This window comes from Panthera uncia, chromosome B4, assembly GCF_023721935.1.
Source record: "Panthera uncia isolate 11264 chromosome B4, Puncia_PCG_1.0, whole genome shotgun sequence".
NCBI lineage: Eukaryota > Metazoa > Chordata > Mammalia > Carnivora > Felidae > Panthera > Panthera uncia.
The window spans coordinates 97,657,630-97,674,726 of record NC_064809.1 but is presented as its reverse complement, the minus strand read 5'-3'; the positions used below and the strand labels follow the sequence as shown (position 1 = coordinate 97,674,726).

The window sequence follows — 17,097 nt, the reverse complement described above, 5'->3', positions numbered from 1 at the left end:
GAGATGCGTGCATTTGGAGTAAAGGAGTAAATCTGGAATATAAATAAACTCTTCCAGGAAGCCTTCCCTGGTAATTACGGGCAGGGCTCAGATGTCTTCTGAGCCCTTGTAGGACGCCGGGGTCGGCCTCTTTGTGGTAGTCAGCACCTCGTTCTACTCTTTCTTCTCTGTTTCTCTCTCCCAAACTCCAAGAAGGCAGCAGGTATAGTTTCATATTTCTGGTGCCTAGTGCAGTTGGCTGACACTAGTGGATCTCAGGGAAACTGAAAGCGCCAGGAAGGAGAGAGAGAAAATGTCTTAGCTCATCATTAGGGCTGCTATAAAAGAATATCATAGCCTGGGTAGCTTATAAAAAAACAGAAATTTATTTCGGTTCTAGAAACTGAAGTCCAAGATCAAGGTGCTGGCAGATTTGGTGTCTGGAGAGAACCTGCTTCCTGGCCATCTCCTTGCTGCATCCTCACATGGCGGAAGGGCAAGGGAGCTAGCTACCTGAGGGTTTTTTTGAGCAGCACTGATCTCATTCACAAGGACTCCACCGCCATGACTTAATCACCTCCCAAGGGCCCCACTTCCTAATAATACCACATTTGATAGTACTTTTCAACAACTGAATCTGGGGGGGGAACATATTCAGTCTATAGCAGAAGATATGAACACAGACTGTTTAATTGGGTATACAGGGTAAGGAATGGCTCTCTCTAGGGCATTAAGCGTGGAAGAGGCCAGCACTCACTGGGCATTCTTGGGCATTCCGTGCACCCTCTTGCCTTACTCATCTTGCCTCAGACTTGATAATATCAAGAACCAGTTACCTTCTCACAGAAAGATATGATGAGAAGCATTGCAGCGAGAGCAGGACTTACATGCAGCTTGGGGGCACTCTACCCTGCTACTTGATGCTTTAAATTCTAGTTAAGGGTTAAATGAAATCCCTTAAATTTGTTTTTTGTTCTGCTTTATAACTCTTTTCCTATCCAAATAATATGCTTTTATTGTAGGGAATTAGCAAAATACAGAAAATGACAAAGAAAAAATAAAATTTCTACCACCCAGGTATGAGTACTATTAACATTTTCCTGTATTTTTTCTCATTCACTTTTCTTTGCATTATATGTGTAGTTATTTCTTTACAAAATTGGGATTGTGGCGCATATATCTATCTATCTATCTATCTATCTATCTTTATATTGTTACAGATATTACAGCCCTATATAATCATATATTGTTTTGTTTCTTAAACTTATATTCTAAAATGTTCCAGGACCAAAATGATTTTTATGGACATATAATATTTATCTTATTTAATTATTCTTCTATTGTTAAGCACTTAGGGTGCTTATAATTCTTTTCTGCTTTTAAGTGATGCTTTGATGAATGTCCTTGTTCAAAAAATACTTGACCATACCCTGATTATTTTCTTAGAATAAATTCCTATAAGTGGAATTATTGATATATATATAAGGGTATAAACTTTTAAAGTTTATAAGGGTATAAACTTTTAAAGAACTCTCTTAAGGCAAGTAGCTCCCAAGAAGATTGCTTCAGTTAATACTTCCATCAGAATGTTTAAGAGTGTCCATTGCCCTGCATCCTAAGTGTCGAGCATTTACAATAAAAAAATATATAAGGAAGGCACTAAAGTCAGCATGGAGCATCAGAATACTATTGCTCCCAATATAATATTATTTTCACTAATCTGCCTTCATTCTGGGAGAAAACAATAGTGGAGTTTTTCAGTCTAAATATAAATGGATTATACTAGCACAGTGTTACATGATAAAATTAAAATTCAGACCAAAAATGATCTTATTTTTACAAAAGTCTTGCTTTTAGAAAATTCAGGTACAAAAGAAAATAGAATATCAATTTAAAACATATTTAAGAGAAATATCTTGCAACAGGCACTGAACAAAAATTTTTTAAAGTATGTATAATCTCCAGTAGAAAGCACGTATGGTTCAGGAACTGAAATGTGCAAATTAATTCCATGTGCAATCACAGGAAGAATCATTTCATGTTATGCTTTAATGTGGAGGAAAAAGAGAAAAATGCTTGTTTTCCTTTGGTAGTTTATATTTTATTACTTGTGTCAGGTTCTTTATGTTCATGATCTCTGATACAAATCTCAACACGGAAGATTTTGTTAACTTTTTTTAAGCATTTAAAAAAATTTTTTTTAATGTTTATTTATTTTTGAGAAAGGGAAAGAGACAGAGAAAGAGGGAGGCACAGAATCCAAAGCAGACTCCAGGCTCTGAGCTGTCAGCACAGAGCCGGACATGGGCCTCGAACTCATTAACCACAAGATCATGACCTGAGCCAAAGTCAGTCACTTAACTGACTCAGCGACCCAGGAGCCCCTAACTTTTTTTTTTTTTTTTTTAAGTAGGGTCCACGCCATTAGTGGGGCTTGAACTCATGACCTCGAGATCAAGAGTCACATGCTCTACAAGCTGAGCCAGCCAGGTGCCCCCAAGGAAGATATTTTGGTTCTGATTTCACAGATAAGGAATCAGGCTGAGAGAAGTAAGAAACTTGTAGGCCAGTATTTGAACCGAGGATTGTCTGATTCCAGAACTTCCGCCAAGCGAGAGTGACTCCCAGAAAGATACAATAAGGTTTCATTCGAGAGAAAATGATGGAGATCCTGACCCTCAGCTAGTGACAAAAGGGACTGATGATACAAAACCATCAACATCCCTCTCTGGTGGCCTGAAGTGGAAATGTGAACAAGTTAACTCTTTCGTTATTTTTGAACTTTAATATGTTGTAAAATTAGCATTGAACTGCTTTTGTTCATTAAATTATAAGGAGAGAACAAAAAAGAAAAAAGAAAGAAAAGTTTTTAAAAAGGAAAAACGAATAAAGAAGAGTAAAGATCAGCCCTTGTAGTATTGAACAATCCACAACAACCTAGAGAGTGTCTAGGTGCTGAGTGGGGTAGGGTAATTTTGAAGCCATTTTAGTATATTTGGAGACTAGAAAGCAAAGGAATGGGTGGTTTTAGAATCAGGCTCAGCTGGGGAGTTAGCTGGATGGTCCCACAGGGCACCGAGCCATCTCTCTTTTTCCGTTTTTGCCACCTGGCCCCCACCCCAGGGATGTGCCTCCTCACAGGCAGGCAGTTGTGTTTGTGGGTCAGGACATCCCTCTCTCGGACAGGCAAATCCTTAAGCATTTTTGTTCCCTTTCTTTTTCAACCTTTTTGCTGTACCTGCCTTCTATCCCCCAACAGTGTGTTATTGGTCTTTCTTCAGATGGGTCTGCAAGCACTTGACTGGAGGCAAGCTATGCTGGACAGGCAGTGTGGTATCCTGCTTGAGAGGATATTAAATGCTCCCACATCAGGCTTCCACTCCTGTATGAGCTTGGACAAGTTACTTGATCACTCTTGGCCTCAAGTCTCCTCATCTGTAAAATGGGAACCTGTACAGAAAATATTTACGAAATACTTACTGTTTGCCAAGAATCATTTGACTCTCTTGAGGATATAGCAATTAGCAAAACCGAGAGTTTATTTTCCAATGGGTCAGACACACTTTAACCAAATATATACTACAATGGTAGATACTAAGTATAATGAAAAAATTATAAAGGAAGATAAAGAGACAAGAGTGACAGAGCAATATTTTAGATAGGTAGTCGGAAGAGACCTCTCTAAAGAAGTGGTGTTTGAGCAGACACATGAAAAAAAGTGAATGAGTCATGCTATAGATCTAGGGGAATAAGAATAGTAGGTGCAAAAGCCCTAAGTAAGGGCAAACTAAGAGCACAGTGCAAAAGTCCAGTGTGGTTTAAGTGGAGTCGGTGGGAGAGAGTAGCTAAGGGCCAGATCATCCAGGGCTTGTAGGTCTTGGTAAGGGCTTTAGGTTGACTCTAAGTGTGATTAGAAGTGTATCAGTTAAGTTTCAGTCACAGGAAAAAGAAAATACTGTCATTATTTAATGAGAAAGGGATTTGGGTGCTTATAAAACCATTAGAAAGGCTATAAAGCAAGCTGTAAGCTGATCTTTAGGAATGAGATTCAGAACACTACCCCCAAAGGAGCTTGCCAGAAAAGCTACTACCTCTGTCACTATCAGAAAGACGGGCAATCAAGATTTTGCAAAGGAACTGATAATTTCAAGAACAGATGCCGTGGCTGTGACCCCCAGGAAACAGGTAGCCTTCATTGCTGCCACCACAACCATCTCTTAACACCCACACCAATTCAAGCATGGTCTCTGTGACCACAGTCCAAGCAGCCAGAACATGACTCTACTGCCCCTCCACCCTCCTAATCTCTCCTATGTGTCCAAGTCTGCAACAGAGTCTAAGAAACTTGCCTTTTAGCTTTCCACTCCCTGCAGGATGAGAAAGCACACTGGAAGACTGGAATGGATGCTGGAGGCCACTAGGAGAGTAAGAAGGATGAATGATGGGATATAATGTGTCTTACACTTTATAGCAGGATCACTCTCATTTCTACATAGAGAATGCACTCTAGTTGATAAATGGAAGAAGTAGAACAGTTAAATGGCTACGGCAGTAGATTAGGTAAGAGATAGAGTGGGAACCACAAAAAACTAAGAAATTGTGAAATTATATATTTTGTAGGTAGAGCCCATAAGACTTGCTGATGCATCTAAGGTATGATGAAAGTAAGGAATTGAGGACATCTTTAGGATTTTGATGCGAACACCTGGATCAATAGTAGTGATGTGTACAGAGAACACTGGGAAAGATATCAATTAGGAGAAGAAAACACTCCTATTTATCTCAAGCAATGCAGAAGAGTATAAAATTCTTAAGAGCAGTAGCTGGCACACAGTAAATGTTCAACTGATATCAACTATTCCCTTTCATTAAGATAATGTTTTTGTCTAACCCCTTGAAGTTGAGATCACCAAGGTTGAAACTGATATCTCTGAATGGTAGTCATTATCTTCCAGGCAGAGAGAGACAGTGAAATGCCCAAAATCTGGTATCCTGGGCTAGCTACTTCCCAAAGCCACAGCAACCACCATTAGGTTGCAAAATCATTCAGTATTTCTTTCTGGAGTTGTGTATGTAAGCTCCAATGGAATTTAGTACTCAAGCTGAATCAAAATTATTCCTTATGCCTGGATTGGAGGAAGGCCTGGGAGAGGTTGGTCTCCTTTCCCATGGGCCAGGAGGACAGGATGCACTCCCCCATGTCCAGTTTATGGCACTAGCCACATGGAGTTCCATGAGCGTTAATTCACGGAAACTCTTAAACGGGGTTCAAAAAGAGGAGAATCCAAAAAGAGAAATACAAAGACAAAAGGAGAACCCCAGAGTGGGGGAAGCACACAAATGCAAGGATATATTTCCCCACAGGATCTTAATAATAGCTAACCTAATTACTAAACACTCCATGGAAACCTTATTCTGAGAGATTTTCTTATATCACCTGTTTAATCTTCACAACAAACTCTAAGGTAGAGTTATTATCCTCATTTAATGGACGAGGAAATTGAGGAATAGAAAGGCTAAATAACATGCCTAAGGCCATACAGTTAGTAAGTTGCAGAGATGGGATTCAACTTAGGCTAACTGATTCAAGACCTCATGGTATTAAATATAGCCTATCCAATTACACCTTTAGCCAAGACCTAGGTCAATACTGGGGATGGGTTGCATTGACAGATAAAGGCGGGATATAGCAGTCATTTTTGTTGGGAAGCCTGTAGGTTAATCTAGTTTGAAGTGTGCCACTATGAGTAAGAAATGATTTACAGACCCCTTTTATACTGGTCAAGGTAAAACTAGCCACTGCTAGTAATAAACAAACCTCAAAATGTTAGCTTAAACACAATAAAAATTTATTTCACATGTGCATGAAGCCCAAAATGATTGCTTCTGATAGCTGATGACTCTCCTTTAAGAGCCAGCCCATCTTATGTCTTTCATCTTCAACACATGACTTCCAAACTAGTGTTCATCTCCATCAAACTACAGAAAAGGAAAAGACCACGGGGTGAGGGGGAGTCTTATGGGCCAGTTCTGGAGGTGGCATACATCACTTCGATTCACATTTTATTGGCTAGAACTCAGTCACCCACCTGCATCTAACTGCAAGGGAGACGGGGAAATGTCTAGCTAAGTGTCCAGCTAGCCTGTCTACCACAACTGATTTCATTCATGACATGATTTCTCTCAATTTTACTCTCAAAAGAAAACTGGAAATTTCAGTTGAGGATAACCTTGCTTTTTTTCCCCATGTAAAATTTACATTCAGGTCAAATATACCATGTATACTAAGTTCTACATTCATTTCTTGAAGCTTTTAAAGTAAATAGCTCTTCTCTGATAATGTAGTCCATAACTTTTTCCATTACTTCCTTTTTCACTACTTTAATAGGGCATTATATCTTGCAGAAAGTTGTAAAGCTTTCACGTTTATAAAGACTCCTTTAAACCTTAACTGATAAAATGTTTACAATGTTATCATGCTTGCTTAATTTACTGATGCCTAAAATTTTATGTCCTGATGTAGACAAGTATATAACAATACGATTTTTACCCACAGAAATTTACAAATTAACGAAGACAATCAGGTGCTAACAAAGGTTGTAATGATGGTATTCTTATAGAAAACTCGTTAAATTTTGCTTAAATGTTCAGGAATATTCTTTTATTTTCTCCAAGTTTCGAAGAGTCCCCTGTTGTTACATATATTTTAACTTTGTTTTTCACTAATGATTCTGCCTCCAATTCCAATGCATGGTAATTTTCCCAATACCATCAAGTAATTCTCCAACACCAGCAGGGTGTCCTATAATTCAACTCAATTATGACACCATCTACCTGGAGATAGTCACAAGACTGTCTTTCCTCCAACTCTAGATGCCAAATGCAAGTCCAGGTTGTTACCTGTAACTAATGACCCCTCCTTTGGTTCAATTAATTTACAAGAGCAGCTCAGAACTCAGAGAAACATTTTATTCACTAGATTACAGGTATATTATAAGAGGATATAACTCAGGAATGAGTTGGAAGAAATGCATAGGGCAAAGTATGGGGAAAGGGCATGAAGCTTCCATGCTTTCTGAGAGTGCTACTCTCCCGGGATCTCCACATGTTGACCAACCCTGGTAGCTTTCTGAACTCTATCCTTTTGGGTTTTTACGGAAGCTTCGTTACATAGGCAATTGATTAAATCATTGGCCTTTGGGGACTGAACTCAACCTCTAGCTTCTCTTCCCTCCTAGGAGGTCAGCAGGGGATGGGGGAGACTGATAGTCCCAACCCTTTAATCACATGGTTGGCTCCAATGGAAACCAGCCTCCCTTCTTAGCAGCTTTCCCAAAGTTACCTCATTAACATAACAAAGCCTATTTTTTATGGTTCTCATTATTTAGGAAATTCCAAGTATTTTGTGCTAGAAATGGCAAGACCTAATACAGTATATATTTTTATTATAAATCACAATATTATATTTAGTTATTAAACTAATTACAGTAAGACTAGAAAATGGACATAAAACAAAAAAGGCCAATAGTTTCATTTAATCCTCCCACTCCAACCCGAAGTGGGAAGTAATGTCTCCTTCTCCTGCTCTTCCATAGCACTTTACCTGCATTTCTCTTGACAACTTAATACACTCTTCTTGCCTCATTTTGTAGTTATTTATTATATGTCTTGTATACTGTTACTGTTGTTACTTCTTTTAAAGAAAAGGATCCCGTCTAATTCTCTGTAGTGTTTTCCATATAGTATGAGCACAATAAAAAAGACTGATTTAAACTCTTATTTTTTATTGTAGCTACAAATGTTTCTAAAAACATTGAACTACATGAAAACATTTTCTCTTAGCACTGCCAAAATACCCATTCATCCCACAACAACTAAAGCAACAATAAAAATTAGTGAGTAGCAAGTCATAAACAAGCCATTATAGTGCCAAGAGCTGAAGTACATTTATGAATAAAGAATGAAATTAGGGCTAAAGAGAGTCACTACATCTTAGAAAAATCAAAGACAGTGGGACAAAGAAATTGACATTTAAAATTTTAAGTTGGAGAGATGGGGGGAAAATTCCAGGCATAGAAGACAATGTAAGAAAAGTCAAGGGACTATGCCGCAATAGACATTTAGGAAAAACAAAAATCTCAGATGATAAGAGGCTTCACATTCATCTTCAATACTTCAACCAATAATCATTGAGTGATATTTTGCTGGGTATAATCAAAATGCAATTAAAAAAGCATTGGGTTTACTCCTTTTTTTTCTTCTTCTTATTTTTGAGAGGGAGAGAAAGTGCAAGCAGGGGAGGGGCAAAAGGGGACAGAGGGTCTGAAGCAGCTCTGTGCTGACAGCAGAGAGCCCAATGTGAGGCTTAAACTCATAAATCTTGAAATCATGACCTGAGTCAAAGTCGGATGCTCAACCAACTGAGCCATCCAGGTGCCCCAGAAACTCACTGGGTTTATTCTTGATAAGCTAAAAATCCTACTAAAGGATCTTGACTACAAATGGGAAATTTTCCATTCCACTAGATCCTCATGTTTTCATATTTATTGCATACCCACATACTTAAATTGGGTATGAATTCTCTGGTGTTACATAAAAAAAATATGAACAAGAACCAAAGGTTTTCCCACACTCATTACATTTATATTTTACTCCTGCATGATTTCCATAATTAGGACCTGATTTTTGACCAATTTTTCCAGTCTTATTACGTGAATGTGGTTACTGCCCACTATGAACTCTTTGATATCTAATTTGAACCAATAGAGAATGAGTATAAACAATGGACATTTTGTGGGGGAATATGTTTGCCAGGATATACATACTGTAATTATATATGTTTCTTGGTTCCTTTGATATCTTTTTTATTCACTTTGGTGGTCTGGTTGTAGAACTAGTCACTACTACATAGAAATCTACAAGAGTCAAGATGATACTAAACTGAAGTCTAATACAGGACTATGGAGAGGCTTTGGTATCTCTTTCTCTCAGCCATTGCAGTCCCTTCCAAGGCCTATAACTTGATGACTAGAGCACAGTTTGATGTCAGCCTCCACTTGCATCCTGTCAGGCTTGGTGTCTTTGTGCAGGATACAACCTGTACATCCTTCTATTTAGTCCTTGCAAATATATGTGGGAAAAAATCCTTTGATTTTCATCCAACTTATAATAGCCAATCAAATCATTACTGAACATGCTCAAGGAAGAAGGGCTTTGCAAAAATCAGCCTCTCCCAAGTTAATAATAATAATTTTTAAAAAGGCAGCATTGCGCATATAATACACACAGAAACTATCATCCAGAGACATTCTAAAATAAGTGTTTTCAGTCCACAATTTCTATGGTATCTGATTTTCTGGTGTTCCATGCTAACCCTGCTTTCTAGATTCTAGGGTATAAGACTTTCAGAACCAAAACTAAAACATGGTACCTGGGTAGTTAAGTGTCCAACTCTTGGTTTTGGCATAGGTCATGATCTCACCATCATGAGAATGAGCCCCACATCACGCTCTGCGCTGACAGTGCAAGGCCTGCTGGGGATTCTCTGTCTCCGTCTCTGCCCCTCCCCTGCTCACATAATCTCTCTCTCTTTCTCTCAAAAATCAATAAAGATTTTTAAAAATAAATCAAAACCAAAACAAACAAATAAAACATGACATCTCAGTTGACTGCAGATAATGAAGACCTCAAAAGATCATTTGGGCACAGTTGGTGGCTGAGTAAAAGAAGAAACTGGAACCTTGGCTAGTCAATATTCTTTTTGGACTATGCTGCACTGACCCAAGACACAGACCTCAAGCTTCTGATCTTCCTGCAATCAGGTGATGTCCATAGGCCTCTGCTTTAGTATTCATAACACAAGACTCTGCAGCATGAAAAAATTTAGAAGAAACTTCCCATTTAGACAGTGCTGGAAACTCTTCCTTCCTGCTACTAGCTAGCTGTTTGTGTGCAAACTTGAAAGAATAATATCTAATACTGATACCCTCTTGCCATACCTCTGATTATACCATCTCTAGAGGAAATTTTTATCTTAGAAGAACTACCCGATCCAAGTTTTCAGACTTATCAAATCATGCAAACAACTGAACAGGACCTCTGGTTGCCCTACATATTGAACTGAGTATGGAGGCATTTTCTGGTAAAGGAATCAATTGAAAAATACAAACCATTAACAAATAGATCGTCCAGGATAACTATAAATTCTTGGATCCTCACTTTCAGATCCAGGGAATCTCTAAGTATCATGCCCAGGAATCTGTATTTATAGGATGTCCCTGGTGATTCTAATAAAGACAGACCATGAGAACCACTAAGAAGATAAAAGTTACCTAGGAACTCACTCTGGGATGCCTGGATGGCTCAAGAGGTTAAGTGGTTAAGCGTCAGACTCTTAATCTCAGTTTAGATCTTGATCCTGGGGTCCTGAGTTCAGGCCCCACTTTGCGCTCTGTGCTGGGCAAGAAGCCTACTTAAAAAAAATAGTTGCCTAGAAACTCACTCTAGACATTTCCACATTGTTCATTCGTTCAGGAAACATTTGTCTAGTGTCCTCATGGAGTTTACATTCTAATGTGCTAATGTGTGGGAGCAGGCAAATAAGTAAATAACCATATAACAGGACTACAAATAAGTAAATAACCATATAACAGGACTACAGAACACATAATGTAAAGTTAATGTTACATACACAAATATGATAAGACATGGAGGCAAAGTGCAATGGGCTGAGAGAGAGGGAATGCTACTTTTAGACAGGGTGGTCAAGAAACCTCTCTGATTCAATGACATTTGAGCAGAAACCTGGAAGAAGTGAGAGCCCAGTGTATATCTGAGAGAAAAATATTACAGTCTGAGAAAACAGCAAATGCAAAGGTTCTGAGGCCAGCAGAGCCTGAGAGCAATGAGGGGTGCCAGATTATGAGGATCTTAAATGCAATGGTAAAAGCCCTGGCTTTTATTATCATGGAAGATTTTGAGCAGAGCATTGACATGACCTAATTTACTTTTTTTTTTGTTTATGTATGTATGTATGTATTTATGTATTTATGTATTTATGTATTTATGTATTTATTGGGGGGGCAGTTGGGGAGGGGCAGAAAGAGAGAGAGGGAGAGCAAATCCCAAACAGGTTCCACATTGTCAGCATGGAGCCCGACACGGGGCTCGAACCCACGAACCCTGAGATCTTGACCTGAGCTGAAACCAAGAGCTGGACGCTTAACTGGCTGAGCCACCCAGACACCCCTGACCTATATTACTTTTTAAAGGAGGCATCCAAGTGAAACAATTTGATGAATCAAAAATTCAGTGAACTTATTGTCCCATTTATAACATGAAAATAAGGAGAAAGCTGGGACTTTAAAAAGTATTGATTTTACCACTTATTTGAATGTTAGTAAAAAGTAGCAAATAGCACATTTTTAAAATAGTAAAAACAAAACAAGTGAAATTGGCTGTAATCAATTCATAGCCATGCTTCCTTAAAATGGCAAGCTTGAGAGTCAAACCAGGTTCAATTTCAAGCTCTGCTTTCAACTTTCTCACTAGTAAAGCAGGAATAGTATGTACTTCCTAGATCACTGTAAAAATTAATTAAGATTACATATGCCTAGCAAGTAGAAGGTATTCACGTAAGGACTGCTCTTATTAGTGTTATTTTATCTACATTGACTGACTTTCCTACAAAACAGGAGAATATTTCGTTTCAAACTCCTATGCTGCATTTTCCAAATCTATCTTCCAATCTACTACTTTCTTCTGCCATGTGTAATCTGCTAATTAACTCACCCGCTGAGTTTTCATTGCAATGATTATAATCATCTGCTTAATTCTTTTCCAAATAATTTTTGTAGCCTTGTTTCTTAATTTTGCAGTTGTTTTCTTGTTTAAATATTTTACGTATGGCTTTTGCATTCTATGTCTGATGTTCAATATATATAGTCCTTGGGTCTAATGTGTTTGTTGTTTCTGCACACTCTTACTGGTGGTGTGTCAATTTGGGATTTGAACCTTATCATGAGCTAATATTGAGGGCATATATGGGGGGGATGCCTTCTGCAGAGAGGTTTTGTGATGTTTTGCTGGGATCCAGAAATGTGATTGGCCTGGCACCACACAAGTTCTCTTTTGGGATCTCAGTTTAACCTAAAAGTCTCTGCCCCACCTCCCCGACGTTGCTACTAGTCCAGAGCAAATCTACTGCAGTGCCAGTTTTGGCATTTGCTTTCAGAAAATCCACCTGTCCTTCCTGCATTTGGGGCTTGCCAGTCTTATTTTAGCCCATGGTCTTTTTCTCCTTCTCATTGCCCATAAGCCCGGCAAGGTCTATTTTTTCATGTGGGATCTAGCTGCTTTATAAAGAAAAATTCCCTCAGAAAAAGTGAATTTCTTCATTTTATTCAAGGCACATAGCCCTTCTCAACATTATATTATATTATATAGTTACTTGTTTAATATTTTATGGCCAGTTTCTCTATCAGAATGTAAGCTTCTTAAAATAGGGACTTTGGTTCACTGCTGTATCCCCAGTGACCAGAACACAGTGCTTAGTTGATAGCACAGCCTGGAGCTTAACAACTATTTCTTGAATGTTGAAATGAATTCATGAATATATGAGTGAATTCCAGGGGGCACCTGGGTGGCTCAGTGGGTTAAGCATCTGACTCTTGATTTTAGCTCAGGTCATGATCTCCCAGTTGGTGAGTTCAAGCCCCACATCAGGATCTGCACTGACTCGGCATTGTCTGTGCAGAGCCTGCTTGAGATTCTCTTTCTCTCCCTCTCTCTGTCTGTCCCTTCCTTGCTCTTGCTCTCTCAAAATAAATAAATAAACTTAAGAAAAAAATAAAACCAATAAGTGAATTCCATCAATAAATTCATCAGTATCAGGTATCCCACTGGGCTCTCTAATACAAAGATGAATTTGGCAAAGATTTTTCCCCTTATTTACTAGAACAGTGAGGTAAAAAAGTAGAGGTACAAAGGATATAAAAGTAAAATGTAATAAAGTACATGCACATATACACACATATATGTATAAATAATACCATCTCAGGGCTATCTGTGTCCAGGCCACATTCAGTAGTTTTTAAACTCATCATACAAGCCACTCATAAAGGAAGCAATGGGATCAGTTTTATGAATTAGAAAGACTTTAGTGGAATATGGTAGATAAATTAGGGCAAGCAAGATTTAAGGCAGGAAAAGAAGATAAAAGATTACTGTAGTCCATGCTTTATTCAAATAATATTTTGGGGGAGGTGCCTGTGTAGCTCAGTCGGTTAAACATCTGACTTCAACTCAGGTCATGATCTCATGGTCCAATGGATTGAGCTCCACATTGGGCTCACTGCTGTCAGCACACAGCCTGCTTCAGATGCTCTGTCTCCCCCCTTCTCTGCCCCCTCCCCCGCTCACGATCTTTCTCTCTCTCTCTCTCTCTTTCTCAAAAACAAATAAACAATTAAAAAGTTTTTAAAATATTTTTTGAGCATGTATCATAAGCCAGGTACCATTCTATATACCAAGGAAATATTTGTGAACAAGACAGTTAGGTCCTGGCATCAGAGAGCTTATATTCCAACAGAGTTAAATAAAATAAGTAAAGATTTTCACTTATGGGAATGCAAACTGGTGCAGCCACTCTGGAAAACAGTGTGGAGATTCCTCAAAAAATTAAAAATAGATCTACCCTATGACCCAGCAATAGCACTGCTAGGAATTTACCCAAGGGATACAGGAGTGCTGATGCATAGGGGCACTTGTACCCCAATGTTTGTAACATCACTTTCAACAATAGCCAAATTATGGAAAGAGCCTAAATGCCCATCAACTGATGAATGGATAAAGAAACTGTGGTTTATATACACAATGGAATACTACTTGGCAATGAGAAAGAATGAAATATGGCCTTTTGTAGCAATGTGGATGGAACTGGAGAGTGTTATGCTAAGTGAAATAAGTCATACAGAGAAAGACAGATACCATATGTTTTCACTCTTATGTGGATCCTGAGAAACTTAACAGAAGACCATGGGGGAGGGGAAAGGGGAATAAAAAAGTTACACAGAGGGAAGGAGCCAAACCATAAGAGACTTTTAAAAACTGAGAATAAACTGAGGGTTGATGGGGGATGGAAAGGAGGGGAGGGTGGGTGATGGGCACTGAGGAGGGCTCCTGTTGGCATGAGCACTGGGTGCTGTATGCAAACCAATTTGACAATAAATTTCATATTAAAAAAATAAAAAATAAATAGAAACTAAAATAATAGTAACAATTTCACTTAGTGGTAGCTGCTATAAAGAAAGTAGAACAAGGTTATCAGAAATCGGGTTCTTGGTGTGGCTGTGGTGCCAGAGGCCCAGGGAAGGCCTCTTTGAAGAGGCAGCATGTGAACAGAGACCAGAATGACAAGAAGAAGGCACCCACGGGCAAGTCAGAGGGACAGAAGGTTTCAATTAAGGAGAAAGGCAAGTACAACCCTATGTTTTGTATGTCAAGGATGAGGTAGTAGACCACTGTGCCTGGCACTGAGTAAGTAATCAGAGTATTTGCTGAGTTTGCAGAAGTAAGCAGGGGCTGGACAACCTCGCTCTTTATAGCTATGGTAAGAAGTTTGGATGTTGTTCAAAGTGCAATTGGAAACAGTGCCAAAGTCCAAGGCAGGAGTGGGGAGTGTAATGTGACTTACGTTTAATGAAGTTCATTCATGTGGTTGCTCTTTGAAAAACAGGCAGCAAAAGTCCAGTATAAACTACTGGATTGGGCAAGATACGAAAAGTACCCGAGCTCAAGCTCTATTCATGCTGACCTATCTCCCCTTCCTAGACTGTAACTTCTACAGCTTGTTTATCTCAGGATCCCTAACACAACCCAGCGACTGGTATGCGATGGAGATGAGATGATCGCACTTACAAAAAACGCTTGAGTAAACAAATGGCTGCCAGGAGACCTTGCCCTTAGACGGTGTTAGCCAGTACACTCCATTGCTGAAAGGATAATGTTAAGGTGTGGATTCAGTCACAACGCAGGTCAATCAAATTTGGGGCTATTTCAAATCATGGTTAGTCACAAATCATGGTTACATTGTAATTATGGAAATTGTGGTAACAGCATCTATTTGTTTTACAAGTACCTTTTGCCACAGTGGAGTCTGGATAGTTCTATGTATATAATCCAGTACAAATCTGTCACCACTACTAGAAATTAATTGCAAAGAAATATGTACTGTTTTTTATTTGCCAGTAACATTATCATCATATTCAAGAGCATATGTTTAGGGAATTTTTACTGCTAATAATGATTATATTTAGAATGACCAATGGAATATTCTGTTTATATAAAGAAAACTAGTCTCAATTTCTTAAAGCACACTTCCAGGAAATAACTAGTGGGAGTACAGGGTTTTAGTTAAGAATATAGCTTTGGAGCTAAACAGATCAGAGTCTGAGTCCCAACATGGCTACTCATCAGCTGTGTGATCTTAGGTACGGTATTTCCTCAACTCTGACTATTTGGAAAATGATACCAATGTCCAGAGTCGTTGTGAGGATTGAGTGAAATGCTATTATTCTTTTAGGCTTCTCAGCATTTAAATTCTGTGTTGTAGAAGTTCCTTCCCATTTATGAGTTTGGGTGGGGCAAAGATCGTCTTACCCTGTGTTAAGTGCTCGCCCTTGTTTTCCTGGGTTTCCTTGAAAGGAGGCCGTAAACATGGAACTCTGGGCTTCATCATGCAGCTGTAATTAATTGTTGACGCAGGAGTTAACGGCACAGGAAGGAAGGACCAGAGGCACAGCTGCCAGGGCAGCGGTTGCAGCGGAGACGACCAGGCAGGGGTCTGATGCAAACACAGCTCTGGCATGGGCAGCCCTGACTGCATGAAAACTGCCTCTGGGGCAGAACTGGCATCAGTGCGAACCATACCGTCCGATGCTTTGTGACAGGGACAGCAGTTTCCTCTATCAGCCCTGTGTTGTGCCTGCCATTACTCCTGGAAATTCAGCAGGAAGCCTGTTTCTCCAGGTTTTCAGGCAATTCTATGAGCAACCAACAGCCATTGATTACACTCTTCTAGTGTTATCTGCCAGAGTTAGCTTTGGTTGCTGGCTACCAAGAACTTTGGTTGATTTCGTTGTACCCAGCACAGTGACTAGCAGAGAGCACTCAATAAATGGGTCTATTAGTAACAGTCATTAACAACATGTCCCTAATTTCATCTAGGTATTTAATTTTATTTATTACATTTTTTTAAATGTTTATTTTTGGGAGAGAGAGAGAGAGAGAGGGCAGGGGAGGGGTAGAGACAGACGGAGACACAGAATCTGAAGCAGGCTCCAGGCTCCAAGCTGTCAGCACAGACCCTGACGTGGGGCTCGAACTCAGAAACCACAAGATCATGACCTGAGCCAAAGTTGGATGCTTAACTGACTTAGCCACCCAGGCACCCCTACATACTGGATTATATAATGATGCTTTAGTGATTTTGATCCACATTTAAGAACTATATTTAATATTGCCTTTATTGGTATGCCTTTTTGAAATGGTCTACTTATATTCTGAATTACAGCTTGATTATTCTGAGACTTTTTACTAGACTTTAAGCTTCTTAAAAGCAGAGACTGTCTTGTTCACAATTAGATTTTATTTTCTGGCATAGTGCTTGACACAGGTGGACCCTAACTAAATATTTGTGAAGGAGGTACATTGTGAGCTTCTTAATGAGATAGAGGTGGCATCTCACAGGTATGTGGCTGGGGGCTTGGGCAGACAACTAGGTTGGCATTATCTCAGTGATGTAGCTTGATCTAGGATAGGTCCTCAGCTCCACAGACCTAGGAACTCAATATTGTGCCCTAGCCAAAGTTGATTATTTTCTTGGAGGTAGACTCAGACTAAACAAACTCTTAAGAGTCTGATGTATAAACTATATTTATTTCCTCTAAGAAATACTACATTTGGGTGGTCTGGAATTCTGCTCATTTATTCATTTAATGAATCTTAAGTGTTTACTATGTGTTAGGTATTGCAATACCTTTGTATAAACAGTGAACAAAACAGACAAGATCATTACTTGTCAGGCAATTTGCACAACTATGTCAACAAATATATAATTGC

At 39.0% G+C, this 17,097-nt stretch overlaps 1 long non-coding RNA gene across 4 annotated transcripts in view; it reads right to left on the bottom strand.

Annotated features, from left to right (window-relative positions):
• LOC125920309 (uncharacterized) overlaps nucleotides 1-17,097 on the bottom strand; it is a 166,063-nt gene that overhangs the window by 53,476 nt on the left and 95,490 nt on the right. For 2 of the 4 annotated variants that reach the window (XR_007457009.1, XR_007457011.1), the window contains one exon: nucleotides 1,494-3,429. The exons of the other annotated variants lie outside the window; for them this stretch is intronic. This is a non-coding gene — a long non-coding RNA (uncharacterized LOC125920309). Of the gene's footprint in view, nucleotides 1-1,493; nucleotides 3,430-17,097 lie in introns of those variants that run through there. 4 annotated transcript variants of the gene reach the window in all.